General features: G+C 38.0%; 1 protein-coding gene across 1 annotated transcript in view; it reads left to right on the top strand.

The window, feature by feature from the left end:
* The window catches only part of znf804b (zinc finger protein 804B), a 161946-nt gene that overhangs the window by 1163 nt on the left and 146726 nt on the right, over positions 1-14057 (top strand). The window lies entirely within an intron of this gene.

Consider the following 14057-nt stretch of genomic DNA (forward strand, 5'->3'; position numbering starts at 1 on the left):
TTAAAAAAGTATTGTGATATGACCCCTTTAAAGAAAGAACTATTACAGTCGAGAAAATGTAGCTGTTCATCAAGAGCAACAGAAGATGGCGACATTGATTTGTTTCAGTAATATCCTTACTGGCCAGACCCAAGCTGTTGTTCTAAAGGGAGAAGAGCTTGGGTAATGAAAACAGACCTATTACTTTCTCAAAAAGCTGTCTTGATTAGAATTGTACTTCGGCAGATCTTGTGATTGGTTTTCAGCCATAAAGCTCCGGTTCGTGTGCACCGAACAATATAACTGATTGAATTGATCAAATCTTTTCATTAAAAGACCAGTGGTGTTATTCCCTAATGGGAACAGGGTGTGCACATGCACAATAGAGGTCTATTTTGGGCTCACTAATAGAATGAAAGCAGCAAGCATCAAAATGAACATTATGTATCATTTATAAAGGATGATTTTGTCTACACACTGTGTCTATAATAGTATTTTTTAAAGATAGTAAGAATCTTTTGAATTCTGTTGTTAAAAGTCAAATTAAATTGCGACATTACTTAAACAGTGCAGGGGTTCTCAAACTTTTTGCGGCCAGGGACCCGTTACAGGGGGTGTCCAAGTTTTAACAGTTACTAAGCACATTCTTAGTTTAAAGCATTTTTTTACAATTGTTTCATAGTAATTCAACTTGTGTGTTTTAGGAGGGTTGTTTTGTTCAAATTACATTTGGAGTCAACAATTATACTTTTTAAATTATCTTAAAGGTGACATAGAATGATTGAACGGATTATTTATCCTTGTTCTGTGATGTGACATGTAGACACATTTTTTTTTTTTGGGTCTGTAATGCCTTAGAAGCTTCCTAAAAACCTCTCTCAGATAGCTCTATTAGGGTGGGGGATTTTAAACAACTGGTTTTGCACCTATTTGGCTCCCCCTACTGGCTTAACTTGTAATCTCATTACTGATTGGCTGACTTTGCTGCCACTCAAAAAATGTAGCCAATTATTTTAAAGTGGAGGGGCAGTTAGATGCCTGTGATGTCATAAGCATCAGTTTTTCAGATTGGGCTGTTTTCTGGCTGACATTTCTAAAAGAGGAATTTCTATGAGACTGAGATGTTTAGCATGTTTAGCACTTTTTGTATGTTTGTGAATGTGAGTAGACTACCATTATTCAACAAAGACAAGGTAAAAATGGTTTTTCATTCTCTGTCCCCTTTAAAAGCTTTCATAAAATGAACAGTAGCAATACTGACATGGTTCTTAGATGTAAATTCCCTTTTTAATAATACAACACAAATAATTTCACGGACCCCCTGGCTGAGGATACCACTGGACCCCACTTTGAGAACCTCTGATTGGGTACTGCAATTGGGGACCAGATAAACTTTTGTAAAAACATCACAATGCCCTTAAGAATATGTGAAGTTGTTAGGTAAAATACCAGAGTATACATTCAGTAACATCTCAAGAAATTTCAAGTCTGAAGTCCACGTACTATAGGTTTGTAAAGAGAGCAATTTTGAGTTCCATCATGAAAGAATCATGAAAGAATAGCTTACCAGCTTTTTTCTTAAAGCAGACCATGTGTCAGACAACAGAGAAGGAAAAAAGTTCAATTTCGTACAAGGCTGTTGCTTTTTGTGCTGGATTTAGGAGAAAGAAAAGGGCAAGTTAACTTTTTTCTGTAATAGGGAGGATCGATCAGAGGTGAATGGAGAGCGGAAACGCTTAGAGGTAGTGTGGTGGGGAGCAGATTCACTATGTTTACGGTGTGCACTTCAAAGCAGGCCATGTGACCGACAACAGAAAAAGAAAAAAGTTCAATTTTGTACAAGGCTGTTGCTTTTTGTGCTGGATTTAGCAATTTAAACATTGTTCTGTAATAAGGGGGATCGATCAGAGGTGAATGGAGAGCGGAAAGGTATTGTGGTGTGGAGCAGTTTCACTAACTACTGTTTTTGTGATCAATTTATTTTCTTTCAATTAGTTTATGAAAGAACACTGTATATGATTATGCAGTATATAAAATTGTATAGGCAAACAGTACTCATGCATTAATGTATAAGATACAGTAAGCATTGTTTAATTCAAAGATGTATTTAGCTCTGGGCTTTTACACTCTCTGAAAGAACAAAATAAAAGTGGCCCCTGGATGATGATAGCTTTAAAGGTCCTATGTACCATATCCTGTAGATAAAGATATGACACCAATACATTCCTTTGAGGTACCAATATGCAGCCTGTAGGTGCAACGTTATACCTCTTGAAAGTGACAGATTTTTTTCTTTTTATTTATTTATTTTTTTTTTTTTTTTGAGAGTACAGGTGTCGGGGTACTCATTTTTTTATACCAGTTCATGACCTTGAACTCCACTACACTCAACTACAGCAGAGGATGTATTTTTAAGAGCACCTATTGTCCGATTCACGTTTTGACATTTCCTTTGGTGTGTAAGTAAATGTTAACAATATGCAAAAGGTACAAACCCCGAAGTAAATGATGATGCGAGTTATCATCTCCAACTTAAATCTCTTTTCTTGGACTACAACAAACACAAGGATTATAGGCAACAGTTTACTTTCTGGGATTGGTGATGTAGTAAAGACAGACATTATCATAATTCCTCCCGCTTGGACTCACAGCCTGTAGGTTAACTCTTGTTAGCATTGCATTGTGACCAAATCTTTCAAACATGATAAGGAGCGTTACATTTCCGGCTAACGTCAGAGGTATTCAGACCAATCACAATGTACAGATTAGATAGCGAATCAGGGTAAGAGCTTTTCAAATCCGTGCGTTTTAGGAAGAGAGTGAAATCTGGAGCTACAAAAATGCACGCTTTGTGGAAAATAATGTGTTTTTTAACCATAAACCACACAAACACATTGTATTATACCAAATACACAAAATAACATTGTTTCTTTAGCATTTAAAAAGGTTCTCTTTAAGGTTCTTTCTTGAACGCATATATGCTGTTCATGTGGGTGATTCTCAGGTGTCCAGCATCAGATTATTTAAAAAGCACTTGAAGACAATTTTTTTTGCACATATAAGATTAAGGTCTGAACTTACTATAACCATTATTTTTAGAGGATTTAAAAAATATTTCCTATAAAATTATTTAATTTTTTTTTAGATTATCATTATCAAAAATGATCATTACCGCAACATGATATTACATGAAATATATGCATTTACAAACTCATGTGTCGGTAATGAAAACTAAAAAGTTGTCTAGGTACTATGACAAACAAAATTTCAACTTTTATCTGGCGAGAAAAAATATGAACTGCTTACCTGGTAGCCATCTTGTGTGTCACAGTCAATTATGTCCCTTCCAACAATTTTTTTTTGAAAATGTTAGTTCATTAAGGGCTTAAACAATGATTGAAAATTGTTGTGGAGGATGACAAAATTGGTCTTGAACACATTTCTTTTCCTTATTATTGTCTCTACGTTTACCAATGATCACCAAATACCACATGTTTCTTTACTGTAAATGTTTATAGTATAACATGCACCGAAGCTTTTTATTTTTTAATTATAAATATACCATGTCAAAGAACCCAAATTCAGTCATGGACACATTGCGGTAATGAAAATTTTCACCTTAAATGTGGAAAAAAACTAAATTGGTTTGTATGATGTCATTTGAGATCATGTGCAAAATAGAACATGAAGAGATGTTTGTAACTGTATGCTTCTTATTTTGATTCTCTTACTTTGCTATCAAAATGTTTCATGACACCTCATAAGTCTAATTTCGCTAAAATCACTCATGTGTATTGGCAGTTTATCCTTATGGATAGGCACACTATTTTACATCATAACTAACAATTACTGTACATCACAACCCATACAGTAGATATTTCTTAAATGAAACATAAACAATACAAAGTCATCTAAAATAAAAAAAAGGAGGCCTGGTAATTGCATTTCATTGATATTATACAACACAACATTAATCAAGTGGCACTTTGTTCAAAAAGTAAGAGAGAAAGTCAGAAACAAAGAAAAGAGAGAGATACAGTCAAAGACTGAACCTATATCATGTGATTTATGTTCCACTCCTCAGTGCACGTACTCATCTGGTTAATGGTCTGATTTATAGTAACAATGCTAAGAGCCCTCTTTTTTTACAATCTTTAATGCACACATCAGAGCATTGACATGCTTCATGAAAAGTCAAGTCAGATATAATTTGCGTAGACCGAACATCATCTTCTGGTGTGTTCTTTGAGGTGCTTCAAGATAGCTTACCCATTATGTCAAGCCCTTGAGATACAGTTTGTGTAATGTATTATGCATATTAAGAAGTAGGAAAGTTATATTTAATGACATTTTAAAATGGTATATATCCTAGCTTGTAAAATTTAGGAGTGTTTGAATGTCATTTAAAAAGAGAGTAGGGGTGGTTAGATTGCCAGGTTAAGTATCTGTCAGTCAGACTCATAAAAATTGACAGTCAGACATTGGGGATCAGTTTATAAACTGAGGCTGAGCTGAGTTCAAACTGAAGGGAGTCTGGCGCACTGGTTTAACTGAGAGGGTTTATCTATAAAAAGCTTATAGGAGCACAGTCAAAGCTCAAAATCCCTTTAGGCATTTTACCCCTGGAGAAAGACTGGGTGAGCACTTAATATTAGCCCACTGACCTTTGCATCTCTTGGCTTAAATAAAAAAAAATATATAATATAAAAGCATTTTGTGAAGATGTTTTTGTGATTAATAAGCTTTCTACCTTAAGAAGCACTATCAACATATTATGTACATTCTATATCAAGGTTACATTTTGAAATGTTACTGTAAATGCATACTGTATATATCAATATAGATATATGGGTCTTGCAGTTTGTTTCTCATTGTCCTTTCGGTTATGGTGACCAAACACACTCTCACACCCCCAGATTGCTTTTCCTGGGAAAAGTGAAAGCAATGTATACATCTCCACCAGAGTGAATCAGACTCCATTTTTGTTCATCTTCTTTTACTCCTTTCTTTTTTTCCTCTCTCTCCTTGTTGTATTGTTGCATCACCACCTCTCTAACTGTAAGATTGTTGTTCCCTCACCTTTTTCAATGTCTTTGTCTGTCTGCATGTTCTATTATTGTAGGGTTATTAAGTGGGTCTTGCCTTTGGTCTGGCCTAAAGATTTCAGTGTCTGAAAGTACTGAAACCCTATTGTTTTTGCACTGATGTTATTTTGGCTTTACACCCTAAATGTGTCATGGTGTTAGTTCAGATCATTTATTACAAAAATATAGTATGTTGTATGATTTATAGCTTCTTTCAACCCAGAGTTCTGTTTAACTAGACTATATATGAATTCAAAAGGAATCAGTAATGCGAACGATCACTTGTATTTCATCAGAATTTGTATCTAATTTGAAAAACACGTTTTTAAGTATTTCTTTAAGAACATAGACATGTAAGTCTGATGCTGCGTTTACAACAGCAGTGGTAGAGGCGGCAAGCGTGGGTGATTTACATGTTAAGTCAATGCAAAGACACGATTAGGCATCTTGCGGCGAGTTGAAAAATCTGGGGCACGTTCAATCTCACACCGGTGCACAACGTTTTGCTACGGTTTCCCGGTTGAACGACATGTTTCCTGGAAACGGTGTGCAACGGTGTGCAACAGGTGTTTGGTGGGTGTGTCAGAAATGTCGGCCCAATCAGCGGCAAGATGTATAAAACCACGCGGTAGTAAAGAGACAGCTCGCTCAATGGGTTACAGTTGGAATGTTGTCTTTCATTCTGGGCGGCAAGGTCAGTGACTGTAAGATCGAGGGTATTTTACAGTATTAAACACACATTTATAACGATTTCATCAGGCTTCAAAAACATTTGAAAAAGAACACAAAGAATGGCCTCTCAGCTATCGTAGTTGCAACTCTTGCGTCATCACAACAGAGTGTTCAATGCATTATCGTTTTTTGTTTAATAAACGTTGTGCAACGTTTTGTCGGGGCTGAACGCAGCCCTGAACTTCAACAGATTTCCGCGCTGCGTTAACCAATCAGGACCTTGCTGTTGTACTGACGTGATTACATGAAGCGAGCGTCGTCTCAGCAGAGTCACAAAAGGCCCTTCCAATGACGCAAATTTCCATGTGATTGCCTTGAATGACTAGAATTTCACGCGCGGCTTATTTCACGCGCGAATGAAGCAAGTAAACTCAATTGTTCAAGCCTCCAACTATGCGCGAATAGCGCGTTTTTGCCGCCTCTACCGCAGCTGGTGTAAACGCACCATCACAATCCCAGCGAAAATACTTTCGCATGTATTTTTAATGGCACCTTTAAAATATATTTCTAGCATAAATATTTGAGTAAATAGTTAATTTTAATTAAAAACTGACTTTTTGTCTAAATGATAGTATCCACTCAAGCAGTCACGGACTCCATAAGCTTACGTGTAAAATGCGATGATTTATGTTAAGCCATCGGTTGGCATGTCTTAAGAAGCACGATGAGACGATCTGACTTTTTGAACAAAGCAGTTACTTCAGAGAATTGTTTCTAAACACATTGTAAACGTTAGAAATGTATTTCTCATTACAAAGACTATGAACTATGTAGTACTGAATTGTGGAGTTACACCATTAAAGAGCACCTATTGTCCGATTCAGGATTTCACAGTTTCCTTTGGTGTGTAGGTGTGTATAAGTACATGTTAAGGATATGCAAAAGGTAACAATGACATGAGTTATTGTCTCCAACGTAATTCTCTTTTCTTGAACAAACATACAGATTATAGGCAACAGTTTACTTCCTGGGATTGGTGATGTAGACAAGACCGACATTATCATAATTCTTTCTGCTTCGGACTCACAGCCTGTAAATTAACTCCTGTTAGCATTACATTGTGCGCGAATCTTTCAAACATGGTAAGGAGTGTCACATTTCTGCGCTGACAGCGGACACGTCCCCAGCATTTGAGAGCAGAGTTTTGCCAGATTTTCCAAGATTTTGATTACTTATTTCATTTACTTGTCTTGGCAGTTTTTCAATCATTCAAATTTGGTAAAATGAGTGGTTAATAACAATTTTTTTCTGTGGTGGAGCACATGTATTGTCGGACTTTACACGAAGTTTGTCACAAACAGTGTTTAGTTAAAATGTATCTTATTTCTGATTCATTTGGCATAATGCAAAACTTTATCTATGCCAGGAAAATCCTTCTGAATCCTAAACTGTCAATGTGATCTCAACCAGATGATGCTGAAATGATTTGATTTCATCTGTTAGGTTTTAATTTAGTTTTGGCCTTCACCATAGTGAACACAATGTGTTTTGGAAGAACATTCTGTGCACATATGTGGATTGCTTTCTTGTTTTGAAACCATTTTTATTGATCGGTAAAACCTTTCAAATCCTTTCAGAATTTAAGAACTAAATCCACTTCAACTACCGAGGCATTTTGCGACCTCTGTGTGACCTTATCAGTGTACCGTAGCTAACTTTTGTCAGAAAAAAATGTGTGTACACACCTGACCTCTTTGTCACCAGCAGTCTCACATACACAAGCTGAGTTCTATAAATCTGATAAATCTGTTTTGCTGCGCTGCCTTAAGAATGTGGATTACACCGAAGAGGTGTGTGATTACTGATTGTAAGATCTCTCTCCATCACACACCCACATGTGTGTTTGCACAGACCTGCCTGTTTACCCAAACATCACACACATCTTTTCTCAAAATCAAATGGGTTCAGTCAGTGATTACATCTTTCTCTTCTCTTTATTTCTTACTTTCTCTTTCTGTTTAAACCTTTAGAGAAGTGACCTTCATCCTTGCTCCTAGAGTCATTTTTGAAATAACAAGGGTGGGGGGGGCATTGTGAGGATCAGGACCTCCAAATGTATGTTTTTGTTTACTTCTCTGCAGTGTGATCAGCAATGTGTAATTTCACTGCGGGAATCATAAAGGAATTCTTAGTATGGCATGCTCTTGAATGGCCTTTTTCATGTATTTTATCCTCCTGCTTTTATCACAACCGTTCAATAAGGAACTAATAAGAATCCAAAGCCCTGACAGACCTCTTGTTTTTCTTTTCCAGACAAAACATTGCCAGCATCAGTGCAAAGGTTAGCTTTGGTTGATGCTGAACCATTTCATGTGTCAGCGAGGATGTCTGAAGGTGACACTACTGATCGCAACGTTGTCAACCGTGACCAAAGTCTTGTAGCTAAAACGTGTACTGTAAAGTCTGAGTTGAAAGACATTTGCTGTCACACAGTCTGCCTTGGCATTACGATCCTTACAGATCTTACCAGGCTAGTATCGTACAATTTGACATGCAACTATCATGAAAGGCAGAAAATAAATTGCGCAGCGGGCAGCCGACTTGTATTGACAGTCTGACATGAAGTCAGTTGATGTCACGCAGTTTGCCTTGGCTTTCATGGCATGATCTCATCCGGCTTATATTGTGACAAGCAACATCTGTAAAGGATAGAAATTTCACACACAGTTTTATCCTCTGGTAAGCAACCAAAAGATATTTTTAAAACAATACACTTGACATGAACAATTGAATGTCATTGGCAAATATTTAGCTCTTTGGTGCAAAAATACAACGCCCTCCAAGGTTAAACAATAAAGACATTTTTTTTAATCAAGGGTGCCAGTATTAATGGAGGATGCTTTAATGTTTTGCAGTCCTAAGGCTTTTTATATTTGTCTGCTGGAACTGATGGTTGACAGTGGTGGTCATTGTCTGGCCTGTACAGACAGCATGTTGCAACTGGCAGTTGTCACATGTGGACCCGAAAGCGGAGCTAGTGTTGTGTCTAGAGAGTAAATAGAGGACAAGTGAGAGGCAATTACAGAAAGACAAAGTATAGGTAGCATATAGGACAGATATGGAAGAAGAAATAATGGTGTAATTGACCATCAAATAAACATGCTGATGTCCCACAATATCCCCGAACAGCACTAAGTGAACTCGCATCACGATAAAAGTGACTGTGGAGATGGAGTGATACTGTGCAAATACATTTTTAACAGCACACAAATGCAAATGACCTCACACGTTCAGATAGCATCCAATCAGTGTCAGTCCCAGTTCTTCACGCTCATGCAGACAGACGGAAATACTATTGAGATTTAAAGACAACATCTCGGTGGGTTTCATCTGTTCTCTTCGCATTGTATTTTTTGTTTTGGCAAAAGGACAAAATGTTGCAATATTGAGCAGGATGGGGGCCGTGGAAAATGCCTGCTTTTTTGAAATGGAATGAGAAGGGGAAGCCTGGGGTTGTGATGCATCGTGATAACCTTGGGTGAAAGAAAGGTAGCAGATAAGAGACAGACATGAGTTTGGTTCGGTGTGGGGCAGAGGACAATGTCTTTCCCCCGAGAAAATAAGATGTCTGAAATGGATAAGGCTTGCTCTTCAAATGAAAGAGAGAGAGACAGAGGAAGGGCGAGAGAAGGCGATAAGACTCAGAGAAAATGTTCCAAAAGCCTGAGTGACATCTGTAACCCTAAGCTGATGACAGTGGGAGGAAAAATGTGAAGGACAGCTAAGATGTTTTAAGATGGAAAAAATGTTAGCATGTTGCAAACAGACAAGGAGAGAGAGACATTAGACATGCAAATAAAAAATTCAACTACCTGTTTGCACAAATTTTTTAATGAATGTAACTTAAAGGGACACTTTACCGATTTGCATTAAGCTTTGTATCGTTAGAACCCCAGTCATGTTTTTGAATGGTCGTGCATCATTCCCTAAGTTTCCCCTGAGACGGGAGAAATACTGATTTCAGTAGACCCTTTCACACATACAGTCTTTACTGGTAATTTACTGGTAAATTGCAGTTAACAGATCATGTGTGAACAGAACCTTTCCGGTAAATCAGTGCTCCCAATTTACCAGTAAGACAGGTTGTAAGATTACCAGTAATTTACCGGTAAGCGCTATGTGTGAACGAAAATTATAGGATTACCGGCATTTAGAACGGACGACGTCAGACCGTGCTGACAGCTTCGGGCGAATCATAGCGTTTTAATACAGATGACGCGTTTACCCCCGCACTGTTTACGGACGTTTTCACACACATGCTGCTTGAAAGTTGAGCACACCTGAAGTTTACGTCCACATTTCTTCACCAAAATGGTTAAAACAGCTTACCGCCGAATTGCCGATGTCTTTAGCACGCCCTCTGTGAAGCCTAAAGTGCAAACAGTACTGTTGTTTAAAACGCATTTTCAGTTTGACGTCGTCTCATTCAATGTTGTTTGGTCATGAGCAACTTCGCGACTGTTTACCACAGACGTGAAAACAGCAAAATACGGACCGTGGATAGGAACGACGTGGATTGTTTACAAATACAACACTGAGCTGGCCGCGTGCTACAGGTACTTCCGCTTTCTCAACTAATTTACCGGTATTTTGATACTGATGTCTGAATGATGTCTAACTGGTAAAATAACGGAATGCCACTGCGTGTGTGAACAGCACATTTTTGTATTTACTGGTAATCACCAGAATTACTGTGTGAAAGAGGCTAGTGTTGCACTTCCTTCTTTCAATGATGTTAAAATCGTCATTTTGCGTCATTGAAAGAAGAAACTGCTGTATCTTTTTCGAGGGTGTAAGACTACAAACGCTCATTCCTCATTTTTCCAAGGTTGGAGCTATGGGTGGGACTTACTCATGCTACAGACCTATTACAGATCAGTGGGTGTGACTTAAAAAAATATACGAACACATACGAATAAACGATCAACCACCATCTTTATGCTAAGCTAAGCTAACATACGTTGTGGAGCGAGCCAGACTTCATGTTATAATAGTAGCGGAAGGTGATCGATAAGGTATGGAAGAGGATGATTTTGCAAGCGGGATGCTCTAATCCGCTGTTCGTGACCTTTATGAGCCACAATACAACAAATAGCTCAGGCAGATGGAGGAACAGAAGCCCGAGGAGTAGACGGGAGCCTGGGATTCGGCTGCGTAGAGGAGCCCGGGGAAGACGCCGCAACCCTCGGCCTCTGCTGCGTAGAGAAGCACGGACTGGCTCGAGCTTGTAGTGGCTGTACTCTCGCTGTGTGCTTTCTGTATAACATTTCTGCATCAGATCCGGATATGGACGTTTGTTTGGTGAATGTTCCCAGGCAAGAAGAGGTACTTTGCGTTTGTGTTTATTTCACATACGTGTTTTGGCTTACGAGCACAAGTGCTGAGCTAGCGCGTCTGTGGAGTATACAAATTGTGCGGTGGATGCGTTTGTGTGCAGGATGCGGCATTATCTTTTTTGGGAATATACATGTTTGGCAAAGCACTCTCAAAAATAAATCAAAAACTGGATGAAGCTTGCTCCTACCCAAGCTTCGTACCGTATATGGACAGCGATGTCCTGGATACATAGAATCCTAAACTGGAAGCGACAGCTAAAGCCTGCAGGGATAAACGGATGTCTGATTATAAAGTGAGTGTTTTTATTTTCTTTGTTATACTAACGTGGCATTTATGTACACAATAGCATATCTGAGCGGTGTTGCGATTAATAGAAGTGGCTTGCAGAGCTGTGCATTGTGGGAGTTGTAGTTTTCCATACAAATGCGCCCTAAAGTCACATTCTGTATTTTCTCGGTCAAATAGACACAAAATTCTAAATTTATGTTACATTTCGACTACAAATATGACCCACTTTCAATAAAGAATTAATGTTTCTATCGATGAAATTTCCCTTTAAATTGCAATTTGCATCATATTTGCTACCTCAATTCAAATTCGCCTCTTTAAAATGGTCCATACATTTCTCACAAGAATGTTGACCATCTGGGCACCTGTCACTAGTGTGACCAAACACAAAGGCTTATTTAATTATAGCATTGGATATAAGACTGTCTTCAATTTGGAATGATAATTTAGTCCAGTGCTACATAATGTCAATTCCCACTGATGTGATGAGTCACACCGCTGGGCTTTGACTTTACCTCTGATATCTGATGGTTGGAAATCATGTGTTTTGTTGTGTATGTTTGTGCGAGAAAGGAAAAAATATTTTGCTTTTAACTCTCATAAAAGTGTGTGATCATAAAAGCGTTTTAGCCCAAACCCCCAGGTTACTTTAGATGAAATGATTCACAGCAGTTGGGGGTCAGCACTACAAAAAGCAGAAAACTGTTTGTATGTGTATGAAAGAAACAAAGGGAATACCTTTTGCTGAGGCTAATAAGCATGTCTTGTTTCCTTTTATGGCATACAAAAATCAAGATTATGATGCATTGTATGTTATGATTTTGATCTTGTATAAGTTTGTTTGCAGTATTGAAGTGTCAGAATTTACCACATAATTGGCTCATAATGTCGTTGAGGCCAAAAGTTGAATGCCAATGCACATTACCAGCAACCTTGTATCCAACTTTACAAGCAGATCAGAGTAAAAGAGTAAATCCTAAATGGGGGAATTTGAAATAATTGAAACAGTACAACTGGATTCACACGATGGTATGAAACTGTGCGGCCACATCATAGCCGATGAAAGCTTTGAAATCCTCCCTTTTTTGGGGGGGAAGGCTGTAAACACAACATGCAATTGTGCCAGATGCTTTGATACACAGATATGTCAGTCGTGTATCCGAAAGAAAGTTGAAAACCGTGTGTGCATGGGTTCCTTTGAAGTGTGCATCTATGATCACAGTGGAACCCACTTTGTTGTTTCCTGTTGTGTGAGTCATGAACTTGATATTAAACATAGAAAACAATTAGAGAAGGACTATCTACATGAAATTTCAGGTGAAATATGAATTATGTGTACTGTCAGACCGTCTAAATCTGTATTGTGTTCGTGTGAATAACTGGATGAATGTGTTTGCATGGGAGTCCTTGATCTGCATTAATGCAACCTGATAGGTATTTGATTAAATTAAAGTGTTAGTTACAGTATATTAATAAAACTTAAAGGGTTTATAAGACTTTTCTTTGTACATGATATTCCCTAAGGGGATAGTCTGTAGCTGTCATGTTCATGCAGAGCAAAGGCATAAGTAACCTCCCTTTAACACCGTCTAACACATTCTTTGTCTTGGCATGGGTGTGATACTATAAAACTTCACATTCAATTAGATTTTGCAAAGGGCCACTCCAATAAATGAGAAGGGATTTGGCTCGGAGCATTATAGAAGTCCTATCAGGGAGCATCAGAGGATGATAGGATAAAACTGCTGGATGTCTCCTATGAAAAATTGTCATATAGCTCCGCTCATTGTAGTTGAGTGCTTAATAATGCATGAGTTTTGTTTCTGAACGAAAAAGCAGAAAGGAGGATCTATTAAATATGAAGATTCTGTAATGAGGGCTAGGTGTCATGTTGCCGTGGTAACGCAGGTTCACCATCGATAAAATCTCTTTAATGTTGTCCGCCGCGCTCTCGCAGTACTGGCTGTTTGACTGGTGACTGAGCATTGAGGCGTGGAGCTCTTGACCCTGGCCCCTGCACGCTTTAACAGGGGAACATGATGAAGGAAATACTTCAGCTTTAAAGAATGAGAAATTGGAATTTAATCAGTTGGATTGGGACTATGACATGTCGGCGATCTTGTTCTACTTTGGATTTTTCTACCCTATTTGTGACAAGTAGTGTTCATAGAATTTTCTGTGAAAATGATGTAGTGAAAAATGCATTTGTGCATAATGGTTTAACTTAATTTGCATACCAAGTCTGATTGGTCTGTTTCAGAGAAGTGCATCACAGTAGTGTTTACCTGGCCCATTTTAGCGGACCTTTTTGAAAGTGCATCTTAGTGAAAGCAGTGGTTGTATGATCTATGTGGCCATACAAGTAAATAAATAACTTAGAATACAATCTGTATTCTAAATCTGCAAAACAATAAGTCTATCATCTGAATGATCTTGATAGTCTCCTTACCCAAAATACAATTAACCATTAAAGTGCCTTGAAACATAAGTATGGTCTTCTTTTGATGTCATGTTCTAAGAAACTAGTGATTCATACCTCATGTGATATAAGTCATAGTTATTAATAGTTGTAATGTCATGCACCACCTACTGTATCTATTTCATACCTTTATAATCTTTAAAACCCCTTTCCTGTAA

Source organism: Misgurnus anguillicaudatus, chromosome 10 (assembly GCF_027580225.2).
Source record: "Misgurnus anguillicaudatus chromosome 10, ASM2758022v2, whole genome shotgun sequence".
NCBI classification, from domain to species: Eukaryota; Metazoa; Chordata; class Actinopteri; order Cypriniformes; family Cobitidae; genus Misgurnus; species Misgurnus anguillicaudatus.